The sequence below is a fragment of the Acyrthosiphon pisum genome, chromosome A1 (genome assembly GCF_005508785.2).
Source record: "Acyrthosiphon pisum isolate AL4f chromosome A1, pea_aphid_22Mar2018_4r6ur, whole genome shotgun sequence".
Classification (NCBI taxonomy): domain Eukaryota; kingdom Metazoa; phylum Arthropoda; class Insecta; order Hemiptera; family Aphididae; genus Acyrthosiphon; species Acyrthosiphon pisum.
In genome coordinates this window covers 27785481-27798988 of record NC_042494.1, presented here as the reverse complement: position 1 = coordinate 27798988, position 13508 = coordinate 27785481, and the positions used below count along the sequence as shown (strand labels likewise).

At 29.4% G+C, this 13508-nt stretch overlaps 1 protein-coding gene across 3 annotated transcripts in view; it reads right to left on the bottom strand.

The window, feature by feature from the left end:
• Positions 1-6916, bottom strand: part of LOC100575771 — a 92928-nt gene extending 86012 nt beyond the window's left edge. Inside the window, exon 1 of one of the 3 annotated variants that reach the window (XM_029486883.1) lies at positions 6780-6916. The gene's annotated coding sequence lies outside the window, so the exon portion shown is untranslated. Of the gene's footprint in view, positions 1-2465; positions 3355-6779 lie in introns of those variants that run through there. The other 2 variants (XM_029486885.1, XM_029486884.1) reach the window with 2 other exon arrangements.
• Positions 6917-13508: the final 6592 nt, after the last annotated feature.

The following is a 13508-nucleotide window of genomic DNA, read 5'->3' as shown; positions in this document are numbered from 1 at the left end:
CATTATTTCGACTACTTATCGTGTACACAGACACAAAAAAAAAATAAAAAAATTAAAAAAAAATAAAAATAAAAAAAAAAAAAAAAAAACACACATCATTGTAAAATCAATACGTTCATCGTTCCACTCAGAATCTAAAATTGAAATATGAAATTGTCCGTAAACAGCTCAAAACAAGTCAAAATATTTTGAAAATTTTTTTCAAGTAAAAGAATTGATAAAATAAAAATTCAGTGAAATTTTATTGTACCTATCTACAGTTATTCGTTTTTGAATTACAACAAAATAAGAAAATCGCTAAATGAGAAATCGAGTGAATATCCAATGTTAATGCTCATAAAAATTAAATTTGACCTTCTTATAGGCATTTTTTTTTGTTGATAAAGGTAAATAATCTTATAAGGAATCTTGTATTACATTTTAAAATCTTAGATTTAAAAAGAATAATTTTTATGAATTCTTAACTCAAAATAATTTGCTAATTCGTGATCTTTCTATATTTTAAATTTCATTGTAACAATATAGTAGGAGCCTTATTGTATTCAATTTTCAAGTATTTTTCCTCAACAAATAAAGTCTTATTGACATTCATAGAAAAAAAAACTAATAAAATTGGAAACTGAAAATGTCCCTAAACAGTTCAAAACAAATCAAAATATTTTGAAAATGTTATCGTGTATATAAAATGCAAATATAAACAACCAGTTAAAATTTCATGTATCTAGTCAATGGTTTTAAAGTTACACCAAAAACTAAAGTCTATTTTGCGTAAAAATTCCCGTTTTTCCTTAATTTTTCTTTTGTTTTTCACGGCATTTTTGAAAATAACTGAGAATTTTAAATTTTGACCTCCCAATGCACTAATAATATTCACTTTCCCATCGAACGAGATACTGAAGTTGAAAATCAAAGCATTATTTCGACTACTTATCGTGTACATGGACACAAAAATAAAAATAAATAAAAAACACACATCATTGTAAAATCAATTCATTCATCAATTCACTCACAATCTAAAATAATTATAATTTATATAATTTTAAAATTTTTTTTTTCTACGACCAATTGCCAACTATCTCATCTAGTCAATCTAAGATAGGTAATTAGATTTTATATAATAATTTTGCATTTTTTTTTCAATTATCAAATCTATAGATAACTTAGATGGTCACATTTTATTTTAATTATTTTTTAATATTTCTTATAAAAATTATAGTTATGCGCATAGTACGACCTATAAAAAAGGTCATTCCTAATAAATTAGCGATGCGCTAACGACCTACGCGGACGTGTTGAAGGCGGAATAGAAGGACTCTAGTTGTAAGAATTCGTAACTTGTAGGTAGACAAAAGTATTATAATATTTCGTTTTACATTTTAAGATTATAGTTTTGTGTAGGCATATTTAAAAAATCCAAATGGCATAGATTCGTGGTTTTATGTGCGTAGGGTTGTTTTTAAACGCCATTGAATAGTGACGTACGGTCTTATACATATTACAAATAAGTACATGCGTTTATCGTGTGAATATATATTTAACACATTATTACGTAGAATTAAATGTTAGCTTTAATTTCTTTTTTTTTCTATACCACTAAATATTTTAAACGTTTGTAACTATTGAACGTCAAGGTATGTTCGTAATACACGGCAGGTACATATTTCAAAATCGTATAACATTCGTGAAAATGAAATGATTAACGTTTTCAGGACTATGAGAAATGTCGATTAATGCCGACTTGATGAAATTCCTTTGATATGAGCTAAAATAATTGCGATTACCTACAGGGGTTAATGTCAAATTAAAAATTGGATAAACCGTTTTTTTTTTCTGTTAACAATACGTATACTTTAAACAGAAGATTTTTATCGTCCGTAAAATGTAATGATCAAATGTAATGATCAAATGTAATATTAATAATTATAATAATAACAATAATGATAATAATATAGTCTTATGAAATATTGTAATATTAATTTTGTTTACTATTTTAATCGATTTAAAAGGGACTTTATATTTTGGACATCCCTATTGAAAAACTAGGTAATTGACGATAAATATACAAAAACTGTGAAAAAATATTCTCGATTCGCTCAAAAATTACATTATTAAATAAATGTGATAACATTAAATTAATAAATATATACTTTTTAATTATAATTTGTTTTGAAATTAATAGCTATTCGTTTCCGTTTGCGCAAGCAGTTCGTGGAAAATGTGACATTTTTTTCAGTAAAAATATGCTATGCCTACTTTTAATAAGTAAGTACTCTTAGTAGGTACTTACTTCTATAGGTACCTACGATGAATAATATCCACGGAGAACAATTTTAAAATTATTTTCCAATTGATTCTAGGGGCTTTTCCCTGGTTTCGATCAATATACTTAGGTACCTATATTATATAATAGACGATATTTTTTCCATCGAGTATATTAAAATATAATAAATAGACGTAATACTTACTATTTTATATTCTGTTACGTACCGTACGAGTTTGTTATCCTCGGGTGACATTTTACCGATCGATATAGTACCAGCGAATATTATGATGTTCGTACATTTAAACACAAAAGTTGAACTGCAGCATAATATAATTATTATAATACTCATATAAAAGTGTTATAATATCGTTATAGAATACGATAAAAAGTATAAAGTTTGAACTGTTTGATACACGTAATTATTACAGGCAGTTCGTTGCGCAATATCTTACCTAATATAAAAACGAATGGTTGTGCCCGTCGAATTTTTATCTAACTAAGTGCGTTTTATTATGCATGTGTGTGTATATACCACGTGCGTATGATTAATAAATAATTATAATTATATTATACTGTACAAGTAGGTCTTTAAGATAAGGAACATTTTCCGTCTTGTGCGCGCACACATTTAACGACTAATTTTCATCGCCGTATGCAGGTAATTTTGTATTCAACACTGTTATTACCTAGGTATACCTACTTATTTATATTACAACGACTGCATTCGATCTGAGTCCCAATAAAACCTTTTACAGTGAATCCGACTCCAGGGTTATTTTTACTTTTTAGTGCTAACCCGTGTCGCGTTAAATTTTGATTATAAATTATTAAACTAATTGAGTTCCGCCAAACCTTAAAAGAAAAACATTTTCCTTCAAATTATTACAAGCTTAAGACGTAGTTAGACTATTATTAGGACGAGGATTGATCATAGAGTCAGGTACTATTATATGGAAAAAAAATGTTTGGTGGAAGTAAACATAAACTGTTTTATTAATTTGTTCAAGACAATAAATTAATTTATGTCTTATATCGATAAAAGCTTAAGCGATAAACTATTTATGTATTCAAATCTTGATATTTGTTTTGTTTGCATAATAATTGCGTTTTTTCTTCAATTTAGTTATTTTTAGTTATAAGTAGATGGCTAGATATAATTTCTTTTGGTTAAGTTCGTTTAATGCACTAATTCAGTGTTTAACAGTGTAAAAGAAATGCACAGTATAAGTATAATATAACACATACAAAATAAAAATAAATCTACGGACTTGATTGATATATTTTATTTTTTTCCAAATGCGGACTCAATTAGTATATTTTTCATTTTAGAGTCACAGACATAATTGGTATTTGTTTCTTTTATACTGGGACTCAATTAGTATATATTTTTTCCTTGTTCTGCGTTCAGGTATGGGAATCAATTAGTATGCACTGATATATATGTATGTAGTTGTCGAACATAGTTTTAATAAACTATTTTGTTGAGTATACTATAACAATTTTCTCGTAATTAAATAGTTAATAAGTGTGATGCGCAATAATATTTTCTGGAGCAAATATGACCCCTCTAAAAGAAAAAAAAGTGTTCGCATGTAAGCCCACACACGATGTTGATCCAACCGTAATGCCTGAATGGATATTATTTTAATAATAATCATTATCTGATTTGTTAGCAGTTTAATTTTATTTCTATAATTTTTTCCTCGCGTACTCAGCTCGAGCCAATACAAATGTGTACAATATGTAAACACGTTGATTTCGTAACAACAGTCAGCAATGAATTATAAATTTTATTTTAATTATCGCGCTATTAAGTTTTAATGTTCAGCCGCAATAAACAAACGAATACATATTATTTAGGATAGGAAAACTGAAGTTAATGTGTTCTTTTATAATACCCCCCCTCCACTATAAAAGCTTTATTTAGTACGTATTCGTAATTAGTACCATCATTAACCTATTTTTTTTGTTTATTTGACGTAAAGGCATTATACATTATAAAACCATCGAATATTATATTTTAAATCATTTAAAAAATAGTTAAAATAATTAATTAAAATAAATAATGTATTATATAATATGCTATTACTGGAAATAAATCATATATAATTTTAAATGAAATACCTATACCTCGTACAATATCAATGATATCATGTATAATTCCTAGCCCTTTTATAACATTTTAAATTTTAACAAATCAAATTTAATACAAGTAGGTTAAACAAATAATTGTATTATATTAAATCACAATATTATATAATATATAATATTATGACATATTATGTACATGTGGTTTGATCTTTCACGTTTTCTTTTTAAATTTTTGTGTACTTTATACTTTACAATATAATACTAGGTTAATGCTCATCTCTTATACATTATTGTACAGGTATACCTTATCACTTAACAATTTAATCGAATTAACAATACGGTTTAAAGGATATTTTTAGGACACCAATAAAATATATTATGTTATTTATATTATATGCATAGAAGTGAAGATTATAGTTAATTTATTCATATTTTATACTTTACACTTTATATTTTATACTTATCATTACAGAAACCCTAATAATTATGACAAACAACTGTTTAAAATTATTTTTAATGGATAATATTGTGAATCATAACCTAATTATTAAGATACCTGAAAAAATGTATTAAGTTACAAGTTAATATAAATAAAAAATAACAACATTGAGATATTGTATTAAATCCAAATCCATTATTGTACAGCGTGACACAATGTTGTATTTTAATTTGTTTATAATCTTTTATAATCTTGTTTAATTACGTAACTTAGTAATGACTAAAATATACTAACTATATAGTTCGGTAGCCGAGATAGCAAGAATTACTAAAAATGTATTCGAAAATATATATCCGGTTCAAGGAACTCCAGGTAGTAATTTGATTGATGTGAGTTTGTCATTTGAATTTTTTTGATAGTGATGAATATTTTTTTTAAATGGAATCTAACTTGTCCATTTTTGATTTCAATTTATAATAATAATATATTCATAAGATTATATGTACATACAAGCGTGTGACGTAGATTTTATAAAATCAATTTTCAAAATCATTAGTTTATTTTTTTCATAACAAACACCCCAGTGCTATTGTTGTAAGATATATCTGGTCATTGTCATCAAATTGCGGTTAGCACACGTCCGAGACCGGTCCCGATCAAAGAAACACGTTATTTTGTGCACATTTAGCAAATTTAATTGAAGTTTATATTCTTGTGGTATAAGACTTTAACTTACATGAAACGAACTGTAAAAAGAAAAAATATCCAAGCATAAAAATTTTCCATTAACATACTCGAAATATCGACGAAAAGTTATGACGTACCACTATGATGTATTGACCATAATCCACATTCTCACTCTTACACACACACACACACACACACACACACACACACACACACACACACACACACACACACACACACACACACACTCATGTGTATTGTGCACACATTGAATCACTATAATATATAGTACGTGACACACTGCAGGTGGAGGCCCACATCCTGGTTTTTTGACATTACTGGCTGGACCTACAAAACCGTTCCAAGGTCATCGACTTACTACCAGTAATTTTATTGTAATGATGAATATTGATTACATAATATGGATAAGATTCCGTGTAATTGATCGAAAACCAGCGGTACCTATACATACTAATATAATAGTAACTCTACATTCGACAGAGTAGTTTCTCAGTTATTAAAATGTCTCTACTAATGATGAAAGTCCTTAAAAATGGTTTTACAAAAATATAAGATAGATCTAACACTGAATATTTGGATCTATTTAATACAAGTATTTATTATATTTTAAAACCATATTTACAAATGGTAACTGTTGATAGATTAATAATATTAATTACCAACATTTTCAAATCACCATGGCCACATATTTTCCAAACTCATTATCATGGGGGTCTATGATCCTTAATACTCAAAGTTAAACAACTTAAAAACAATTAACCGTTTCCACTAAAATTTAAAAAGCCCAACTCAAAAAATACTCGTTCGAATTTTGATTTTGATACGGCTGCATTTTCCGAATAATTTACAGTAGACAAGGAGGCTTATCACTAGAAAAATACAAGCTTGTATTTTCACTGGACACTCCTTAATAGTAGTACAATCTCAAGAATTTTAAAATAGCATGATTAAAAATGCCAAAAAATCAGATTTTTAATAACTGCCTTATCGAAGATAAAAAGGGTGTTGAGCATGCTTGGCGAGAAATCACCCTGTATAAATAGTGCTCGTCCAGCAGTGATGATGTGTCATGAGGTCGGCGTACGGACAGAATTTCTCGAACCCATTTCTGAGACGAACCGTAACCTAACCTAACCTACTTACACTACGCATTATACGTAGGTATTGTGTTTCATTAAATATTTTCCATATTCGTCAACCACACACACACACCGAATATCGTGGCGATATTATATTGTTCTACAGTATATTATAATAATATATAGGGACATTACTTACCGCGGTATCGTCTACGACGGAAGAGTGTGGTGCAAAAATGCTTGCAAGGCGGCGCTAAATATTTTTCGGGACGACGACGACAACGACGACGATAGCGGTTTATTCGTATACGTATTGCTCGTACGACTAACATGCCGAGCGTTAGTTCGACGGCGTACAGAAATACATTTTAAGATCGTAGGATTATCGTCAATGTGTATGTATAATATTATGTGCATATTATAATAATAATCATACGGTGTATATAAGCGGGCCCGCGTTAGTGAGTGTGCGTGGTTTTTCGAGTGTTTTTATTATTTTTTTTTTATGGCAATAAGACGGTAAAAAAACCACGACGAGTTTTGTGAAGACGCCCACGGGCTGAATAAAATGTGTGCAATGCGAAGGTCTATTATATAGAGATACACCATGTGAGCGATTTAATAACATGATCACGCATATAGAGGTACCCCGCTCGGGCGATTTAATGATATGATTAGGTACGCTAAAATTGGACCAAACGATAGTTGTATTGCATACCTACACCTATCGAAGGCGATAATCGCCTAATATTTGATCAGTATATGTAAGATGTTTTCCTCCTTCCGAGTTGCTGCTGTCTAAGATCCATATAACATATCACTGTTATAATAATATGGGTTACGGGCCAAAGTCGAAATCTGGAAAATCTCAGAAATGCCTGGCCAAAACGTGGACAGTACGCACTCTATTTCAGTTTTTGCCCTGGCAAACCCTCAATTATTATTGTGATTAACATCACTTGAGAAAGCCATAACGTCTAAAAATTTGACGGTACTTTCAATTACCGAACAAACATGGCCCAATACCACCGAAAATACATAACCCAATACCACACATACAAATAGTATGATATCGTACAGATTTATAAAAATATATAGCCTAATTCCACACACAAGATATCGTACAAATGTATAAAACCATTACAAATTGAAATAGGAATTCAATATTACATAGAATTCAATTCAAAATCCATAAAATCAAAATACACAATTCAAATTAAAAAAATCAAAAATGTATGTATTACTTACATCAAAATAATTATAATATAACATCTCATTAAAATAATTATTTAATGTATATTATAATAATAGGTACCGTTTTTTCGTACCTGTGTACCGCTAGCCCCGGGGAATCTTCGGGACACTTAAATGTCCAGTTTTCCGAAGGTAGACCAAGAATTAACGAAAAAAAATAAAATTATGAGGCATCTTTCTATATACATCTTTCTGAGTACCAGAAATTACTGGGCTATAGTAAAATCTTTCAAAATAGTTTTGAGGTTCTACCACTCAAAGATTATTTCAAAGGTGTACAACAGTTTTAAAACAGGTTTTTTTTTTTTCAAGAATTTTTTCGAGTGTTCAAATTCCGAGTTATGGTTTTTTTTTGTCACGTGAAAAAATAATATATGACCACATTTGTGTGCGGTAGTGGGATATCCAGAATTTTAAAATCTTTGTGTGGTAATGGGCGACACCCAAATTTGAATACCGCCCTTACAAATGTTTTTTTTTTTTAAATATAAATAACGATTAAATAAGATTCCCAATAAACCACCATCAAAAATAAAAAGATCACTGCAAAGTTACACTATTGATAGTCATGAGACATTTTCGCTTTTTATTATTTTTTTTTTTAAATTGTTAAATTCGATTATAAAAACAAGGATTATAGGAGACACACCGAATCCGCTTAGAATCGTTTTTCGTATGCAATGATTTATTATTGAATTCAAATATAACACATCCATAATTGCAATGACATCCTTGATAACTCAATTATTGTACAGCAGAGTGGTACCCACTTGTCCACTTTTTTTGTAATTTTATTTAGGTACTTATAATTTTTTTTTAAACTCAGTTTTAAAATTTTACACACTCGTTATTTTGTTAGTTGTTTTTAAATAGTAAGTACGTAATACGTATATAAATAGTACTAATTATTATTTGTTATCCTACCGCCTGTAGTGATATACAAATTGTATATACAGTTAAACTGTTTACATAGATATGACACAAAACACGGACTAATTTAGACTCTAGATAAAATATTCAATTGATTTGACAACAATATGATAAATACGATACGTAATAATTATTTTATTAATTATCATAATAAAGTCATATTATTGTCATTATTATTAGTCATTATATTGTTTTGCACAAATTATGTTGGTCGAAACTCACAACTGGGCTATTTTTCCGGAAAAAATCCGAAGTGCGACGTTTAGCCTAAGTACCGTTGGCAGCGGCTCATGTTTTCTACGGGCATTTTTATGGTTCTATTAACAATTTTGAATTTTGCCCACAATATAATATAATATAATATAATTATGTAGGTATACTGCAGGCTGCGGCCGGAGCCAAAACAAACATATTAATTGAATTTTTGTTAAAACACAGCAGTTATAAGTTGTAGGCGTCGTGTACAATAGGTAAGAGGTAACTAATAAATATTGTGTGCGGTATAGATTGTCTTGCACCGGGTAAATGACGATTACTATGCACTTGGTGCAGGTGTGTAGTGAATTTACTAAAACATAATATTAAGATCAAACCTATTTTGAGTCGTTGACATGACATATAACGCAACATTATTTAGTGTTACACTATAATACGTGTTGTTATTTATAGTCGTATTGGTAATTAATGCACAAGTACAATAATATTGAAATCTCGGTGTTTATGAACCATAAGAGTGGGGGGGGGGGGCTTCGATCCCACACAACTGAAAAACTGTTTTTTTTTTTTTTAATGATATGGATAGGACTATAATAGAGAGTAACCTACCTATAGTCAGCGGATGACGTAGGTCGTAACCGAACAGTCTTGCCGCATATTATTCAACCATTTTTATCAGAATAATTTCACCGTCAGACTTACCATACGTCCGGTTAATTATAACGATCAAACCAAAAAACTAACAATAATTAATTAGTAAGATATTGGTGGTATGCAGTATGTACCAATTACAGTAGGTAGTACCTGTACTACCTGTAATCTGTATAATTAGTGGTAACATTTCATGTCTGTCTGACATTAGTAGATGTAGGTACTTTTTGTTCTGCGCGCCACATAAATTAATAATAGTTTAGTCCCCATAACTCGAAACACTTGACAACTCGTTATTTCTTTATTCCCCTTTAGCTTAGGTTAGGTAGGTTAAATTCGTGTAAGTTATCTCGAAGAATATGTATTATCTCAAAGCGATTTTTTATCTCGCTTCAACTTCGAATTTCGAGTTATATATATTATTATATTATACCAGTTACACTATCGTGATGTGCGTTAGATGTGCTAATAATGTTTATTTATAATTATTTATAGTATAAATTTATTGTAACATTTATGAAGTACTCCGGCACTTAAAACAACGAAATACATTTTGCGTTCCGGCATCAAGCTATAAATTATGTACCTATGTTATGAATTTTTGTTTATTTAGAGATTCTTTTTTTAAAAGCCTCAAAAACTAAGGTTATTGGCTTACAATATTTACAATATTAATATTACATTATGATACTATAAGTAATATTATTAGTTTAAATATGTAAAAGGGTAGAGAAAAAAATCACAGCATAAGAAAAAATAAATAGAATTTGATAAGGTTGTACAGTTTGGTTTCAGTTCACTTCGTGACGACTTTTGGTAAGTAATGTTGTCCAAGGGTTAATAGGAAGTTTAATATCATTGAGTTTTGTATGTGACGATGTCCAACGGTGTTGCCTGCACTGTTTCAGTGGCAGGGACTCCCATGATGTCACTCAGAGATCAAATTTGGACGGAGGAGGATTCAGGAGAGTGAATGGCCCTTTTAGGTAGATGTTTGCTGTCTCGTTTCCAGGGATTCCTACATAACTGGGAATTCGTTTATAGTTTTGTTCACCGATATGGAATGTGTTATCATGTTTTTAATTTTTAAAACTGATCAACTGAAATAGATTGACATGAGATATAGGAAGGTAAGAATAATGTCGTTCAAGCATAAAGGTATACGGTTTCTAAAATTGTCGGGAAATTTAGTTATTAAAATGATACCTGACATACCTAATCCACGGAATGAAAAACTAATGTATAGGTATCAGCATTGATTATAAAATATAAATACTAGTATTTGTAAATTATAACCAATGGTATCAGGTACGTATCAACGGTATCAGGTAACTATTATACCGACAGTCCGTATAATACACCGTATAATATTTTTTATTACTTTTGGCTATTATTCAACGCGCTCCACCGGACACAATGTACAACAAGAAAACACCAATAGATGTCGTTCTACATTAGAGTTTTTACTCAATATTTAGCGTAATAATTTTCTGATTTAGGTACCCGTTACAATAATAAGTAATTAGTATTATTCAGTTTTCATCGTTTTCATGTACAATATGTACATTGTACGTGGTATCTACATAATTCATAATGTTATTACGTCTTATTATGCAGTGGTGTCCTGAACTATATTATGACTTCCGAGGCACGACATAATATTTTCTATCGTAGTTCGACGCCGAGCTGCATGCGGACTGCAATATTCTGTTGCCAAATCTGAGAACGAACGCTTTGAGTAACGTATACAAAAATACCACCGAGAGCTTTCACTGCAATATAAACGTTTACTGTCTGCCACATTATCACTTGGAAGATGTCAACGATGGGTAGAGAAAATAGTGACCGAAATAGATTTTAATGATTAGGTAGCAGGGCTCGAACTTCAACAATATGCTGATGCCGCGTTGCACAAACAATCGCTAAATATATTTTAACTTGTGCGCTAATGGACGTAATGGTACATGACCCAGGTGTCCACGAATGGTCTTCAATTAAATTTTAGCGAACCATTACATTTTTTATGCAACTATAGTTGCCATAGGCATAAATATGGTAGTCTGAAAAAAATACCACGATAATAAAATTCCACGCAGACGACATACAATCGTAATATATATTTTATAAATGCAATATTTAAGTTTGTTTAAACATGTACATATTATTATTCAATTATTATAGCATAATATTCTTCACCACCTTTATATTTAATATAAAAAGGAGGATATTTTGTAACTGTTCTGATGTACTGCTGAATGTATCGAATGTCATCGGGTAAGTCACTGTAATGAATGACGTGTTCAATTTGATAAATCGCATTGAATATGAAAATCAATTCTGAGCGGAGACAGACCGTCAGCCTATAGTACTAAGTATATTTAACTATATATTTATATTGCTACCGTACTAATTTATTTCACTATTGATACTTAATACTACACACGGTAGAACTGGTAGGTTGTTTTAATTTTTACCGAAAACCTCACATTTATTTCAAAATATAATATTTTATTGTATAATAATTAAATACTATTAATAATATTAAACAGGGTGATTTGAAAAGCATGCTGACCCTTTTTTCACAATATTATGCAGTTATTATTAAAATCTAATTTTTGAAATTTTTACTTGTACGTATAAACCAGATTTTCAATTCTATTTAGATTTTTGTACTGCCTACTTAAAGAGTGCCCTGTGGAAATACAAACTTCTATTTTTCAACTGTAAATTATTTAGTGAAATATTTTTCTGAACATTTTGATACATCAAAGTCAAAATTCGAACGAGTAAATTGTTGAGTTGTTTAACTATGTGTATTAAGGATAACATTCCATGGTCATGGTTTTGGAAGATATGATGTCTATAATGGTGAGCAGAAAATCTTAGAAATTAAAATTAATCATTCCAAATTTATTATTTGTAAGAATTATCTAAGTATAAATGCTCGCTCCAATAATATTAAATCTATTTAATATTTTTGTAAGACAATTTTTAAGGACTTTTATCCTAATTATAAACATTTTAATAACTGAAAAACTACTAGTTCGAATATTGAGTTTGGTACATTCTAAATAAAATTATTCAGGTTGTCTGCTTCTTAACTTGAATAAAGTATAATATATATCGTGTATACATACTCGAAAAAAAACACTTCATAGTAAAATCAATATGTACCATTATTCATCGTTCCACTTTTTATATTTTAATATATATTGTGTTAATTGTCTAATGTGCGCTAATTTTGGCGGGTTGAAGTTAGACTGACCTTCCGAAAATAGAATCATTCATTTTAAGAGTAAGACTTAGATTAGGAACTTCGATTTTTTGAACACAAATTGTTCCTAATTGAGTACTTATTTTGTTAAAAAAGTTTTAGCTTAATGAATTTTCAATTTTGGGTGCCAGGCTTACGGACCTCTGAGTTACAATTCGAAATCTTGTCTTCGAGTTGTACACAACGTGTTCTGTCTCATTGACCCTCGTAATAAGATGATCACGGCGTCGTAGATAGGCTACCAAAAGAACACGACTAATTTAAAAATTGGACGGATCTCTTATTTTTATTATGAAGTCACTCATATTAATAACGATAATATCATAAATCCATATCATCTGATCATCCGATTATTAATATAAAAATATGAGTTAAATTTAAACTTATGTTACAAAAAAACAAAAATACAAAATGTTATTATGAATAATATTTCATCGGTATTATTTAGATATTATTTTTATTTAATAATAATTTTAGGTTAGCCTATCATAGTAAGTTATAAGCCATCATAATATTATTGTAGTTTTAGAACTTTTCCAAAAGATCCAAAAGATCCAATTTTTCTTATTTAGTTATGTACGTCTCCATTTTTGGCAGGTTGGT